At 39.6% G+C, this 4,929-nt stretch overlaps 1 pseudogene; it reads left to right on the top strand.

Moving 5' to 3' along the window:
• Positions 1 to 2,635: 2,635 nt before the first annotated feature.
• LOC101625628 lies at positions 2,636 to 4,704 on the top strand (annotated as a pseudogene).
• Positions 4,705 to 4,929: the final 225 nt, after the last annotated feature.

The raw sequence follows: 4,929 nt of genomic DNA, 5'->3' as shown, positions 1-4,929 counted from the left end.
TAAGATGCATTGTAAATCATAATAGCTGAATGGGAACCAAAGTATATCACTGTTGCCTGTTGTTCCAACAACTACTCTTACCAAAGATGAACTCAAATTACTACTTATGTTTTTCCCCAAAGAATCTAAATTTTAGAATCAGCTCAAAGAAGAAGACTCTTGGAAGAGAAGAGAGGATAGAGATATGTGATCACACTTTATGAATCTGAATTACCCTCAAAACTGCCCAGAGTATAAAAGGAAGGCCCACCTGTCCTAGGAGGCAGGTTTGACTCAGATTTATTTACTCCATGAGTGCAAAGCAATGAGAAGTTAAGGATGAGAAGTGATATTAATATCATGGTGGCAAAAAATAATTCTCATTTTATTCTCCCCTCCCGAACACTGCCTCCCCCCATTTTGACCTTCTAACTGACTTATATTTATGAGCAAAGGCACAACTGTGAATGTTATGTACTACCCTCCGGGAAGAGTCTTGACCATACACATTGTGTAATAAGGTAGGAGAACCTTAGTAAGGTTGTTGAAATGGCAGGAACCTGTGGACCAGGCTCAACCCTCTTGACTGCAGTATGGACATACCCGGGGTGTGCTAATTTGACCCTTAAAGACCAATGAACCTTTGTGGAAGTCTTGGTTTCCTGAGGAGAGATTCCAGTATTCTGCTAGAGGAAGAAAATACTATGAATATATTGGAGAGAGTATGAGGAACTTTGCCAGCTCCATACATCCTCAAGGCAGCAGAATATAGAGATGAACTAACAGATTGCAACCTCTCATGCAGGGAAAAGGGAGAGCAGGGAGTCAATGCCTGGCTTCCCCAGTTTAAGAGACACTGTTGGCCTCTACCATTTTCCTGAAGAGGCCAAAGTGGTATTGAGGCTAGCTAGACCTTTGTGGCTGGGAGGACCGAGGACCCCAGGAAATAGGCACATATGTCTATGAGAGAGCACTAAAAGGGTGCAATTTCTGCTGATTTTGTTCAGGACTCCAGCAGAAGTGCACCAAAAGTCTCTGGGAATACCTCACCTGAAGATCCTCCTAACTCCACATCCTATGTCTAAGTGCCAATCCCATACCTTCTTCGACTCTGTAGCCAACTGGGAATATTTCCAAGGTGGCAGTGAATGCAAACTTCAGTAAACAAGGACTGAGTAAGGAAAAACAAATTCTGAACAAATCAGTAAGTAAAGAAATCAAATCAGTGACCAAAACCCTCGCAGCACAGAAAAGATCAGAACTAGACAACTTCACTGGCAAATTCTACCACACATCTCAAAGTCTTCCAAAGAATTAAAGAGATGATACTCCCAACCATCTGAGGATAGTGCACTGATACTAAATTACATAAGTACAGGACATGAAGGAAAGCATACTGTAGACTAACTGATGAAATGTAGATGAAAAATTCTCCATAAAACATGACCAAAAATCAACAAACCATTAAAAGGATCTTAAATTATGCTATAGTCGGATTTATTCTGGGATGCAACATACACAAATTAGTAAGAGTGATACACAAAATTAATAGAATGAGATTTGAAAAATCATAATCTGAATGATGCCAGCGTTATAGAGACAGAAACTATCACTTTTAAAAAAACAGATAATAGGCATTCATCCATGAATTGCCTCAGCAGGAGCTGTGAGATCCATCACCTTATGCAAGGGGACCTGGAAGGACTCTGGTCCAACTGTGAGTCTAACAATAAGCAAGACCACAGCAAGGTCTACAAACACAAGGAACTGAGAGAAACTACTTGCAGTGGTAAGGGAAACCTGGAGAATGCTGACCTGGTGGATACACACAGGAGAGAGAGAATTTGTGCCAGTCCAGTCTGCTGAAGAGATACTTGGTTGAGATTGGAACAGCAAAGAAATGAGTTGGACACTGCAGAGAGGGAGGACCTCCTCCCACTCAGGGCAACGTGACATAGGTCTTTATCCAGCAGTGGTGGCCTCATCCACAGAGAAGGTGGGAGGCAGTGATGCCTGGCTACTCTGCTTGTGCAGGTCCTAGCTGGAGAAGGAAATCCATTTCTATCTGGCATCATCCTTAGTACTAAGGGGTATCTTCTTGGGTGCAAGGTGGGAGTAGGAGGAAAAAGGGAAGGAATCAGTAAGAATATCAAAAGAATGCAGTTCTGCTCTCTGCTTCACAATTTTGGCTGGCAGTCCATTCAGCCTCAGACTACTCTACACCGGACTCCCTACTGAATCTCAGGGCACTCTCAACACCCCAAGTGTTAAGCCCACACCTCTCCCACTTTGAGTCCAGCTCCTTTACATACTCCTGGGTGCAGCTGTGAGAGAAAGTTGGGTAATTGCAGTGATCTCAGAAAAATGGATCAGTCTGTGGGCAACATAAAAACCACAAACTGGAGCTACAGTGCCATCATCTGGAAATTATCAGAAGTTTAGTAAATTATAAGAAAATAGAAAAAACACAGTAATTTTTAGAATTCTGCCACAAGAGGGAGCAAGAAGTGTGAAGCAACTATATGCAATAAATCTAGGAACCCCCAGAGAAGTAATATTAAATCACAGTATCTCATCTGAAGATAACCAGCAAAAAATATGTCAAATGTGAAAGCAATAACACAAAAGTAAAATCAACTCTAAAAATCAAAGAAATATGTCGTTTCCAAAGGATATCAACAATTCTCTAATAGCCAAGCTCAAAGCCATGAAATACAATGATCTAGTTGATAAAGAATTCAAAAAGCTGTATTGAAAAACTCTCAGGAGCTACAAGAAAACTAAAAAAGATAATTCGGTAATATTAAGAAAAATATAAATGAACGAAATGAATGCTTTACAAAGATAGAGACATAAAAAGGAACAAATAGAAATTTTAGAGCTGCATAATTCAATGAATAAGATGAAGAATACAACAAGAAAACGTCTTGTTGAGTAGAGTAGAGCAGATGTATTTAGAGGAAAGGAATTTTGAAAAGAACAAAGAGAAAAAAATAAAAATGAGTGAAGAAAGCTAGATTTATCTGTGGGCTCAATCAAAATATTGGATAAGAGGGTTTCCAGAGGAGAATGATTGAGAGAAGGGAACAGAGCATTTAAAGAGATAATTACTAAAATGTCTTAAGCCTGGGGAAAGGCATGGGCATCCATATTCAAGAAACCAACAGATTACCCTATTATCTCAATACCAGAAGAATTTACCTAGACACATTATAACCAAACTGTCAAAATCAAAGATAGAAAATTAATACTGCTGCTGTTTTTCAGGGAGAGAGGAGTTGCTGGGTTAGAGCTATCCAGTAGCCACAAGCCCACTTCTGAACACAGCTGCAGGTCAAAATATCACACCGTCCACTCAAGTTGAGTTCTCCAACCCTGGAAAGCCCAGCATCTTCGTCATTTAATGTAAACATCAGAGCGAGTTGATTGAATTGTCTTTGATTTGCTTGCAGATAATTCTGAATTTCTGAAACTGCAGAAAAATTTCACTGATTATGTGGTAGAGAAAAAGGCATTGGACCTACCACTGGGAAACCTCTCCATTTCAAGGGATGCCCTTTCTGAATTATTAAGACATTTATGATTCAGGGTGTAGACTTTTCAAAGCAGAATGGGACAGGTGGAGAAAGTATTTATGGTGAGAAATTTGAAAGTGAGGGCCCTCCCTAGTGGCTCAGCAGCTTAAAGCACAGCACCATGAGACTCCCTGCAGTGCTTCACCACATTGCCAGATCCCCAGCCAGGGAGATGACCCATGTGGCAGACCTCTCCTGACCTGCCCGCTGCTCCCCTCAGCAGTGTACTTCATTGATCTGTCAATTCTGTTCCCCACTTTGTCTCTGGTGAGTCCTCTCACACACCTTTCCCCCTCACCTCTGGCCTGTACCCCAGTTCTGTATGCATAAATAAATAAAATCTTTAAAAAAAATTTGAAGGTGAAAATTTGCATTATAAACATGATCAGAAGGGTTTGTTGAGCATGGAAAATGCAGGCTGCAATATAAATGGTTCTCTGTTCATTATTATGACTGTACCAACTCATTTGAATGAGGAATGTAGTGTTTTGTCAAGTAATTAAAGTGACTGGTATGCAGGAATACTGAAAAATGCAGAAGTGAATGGTGGAGACCCTTCAAATTGTGCATAATTGTAGAGTGTAGAGAATTGAAGGAAGGGAGGCAATTGGGGAATAGTCCCAAAAAATGGTTCTGGTGACAATCACCAGATTTCTCTGAGGATGCAGTATAGATCTAAAAGATGTACATAAATTTTTTTAATAACAGAAGTCAAAAGATATTGGGCATACTTTTTTTTCCAACCCCCAGAACTAAAAGATAGGCACTACAAAAATACAAAAATATATAGATAAGAGGAAAGTTCAAAGGCTGTTATTGATAAAACAGATAGATGGAAACTGTAACATGTAGCTTTTAAGCTGTGTGTTGAATATTCGTGCTTGTAAGCTGAGGATGTCAAATTGGCAGGGAGCAATAGACAGTTGTTTGGAGGCTCTTGAAATAGACCCATCAAATACCAAAGCACTGTATTGCAGAGCTCAAGGATAACAAGGATTAAAAGAATTCGACCAAGCACTGGCTGAGCTTAAGAAAGCTCAGGAAGTAGCACCAGAACATAAGGTTATTCAGGTGGACTTGGTGAATGTCAAACAAACATAAAGATACTGAAGATAAAAAGAAGGCAGCTTATGCAAAGATGTTTACTTAATAAGTAATTAAATTTGCTTAAATATATATACATGGCATATAGGCATTAAGAAAACTTGAGGGTTTTTTCTATGATGACACCTAATATGTTGACATTTTAGTTCATCATTTACAGTTTAGGAGTACCAATAAATGCTCATTTTTTAAAAAGTTTTATTTATTTATGCATACAAGAGCTGGGGTGTAGGCCAGAGGTATGGGGGATGGGAAGGTGAGAGGATTCACC

The sequence above is a fragment of the Condylura cristata genome, unplaced genomic scaffold (genome assembly GCF_000260355.1).
Source record: "Condylura cristata isolate star-nosed mole 26May11 unplaced genomic scaffold, ConCri1.0 scaffold00014, whole genome shotgun sequence".
In the NCBI taxonomy this organism is placed as follows: Eukaryota; Metazoa; Chordata; class Mammalia; order Eulipotyphla; family Talpidae; genus Condylura; species Condylura cristata.
This window is presented reverse-complemented; position numbering and strand designations above follow the sequence as displayed.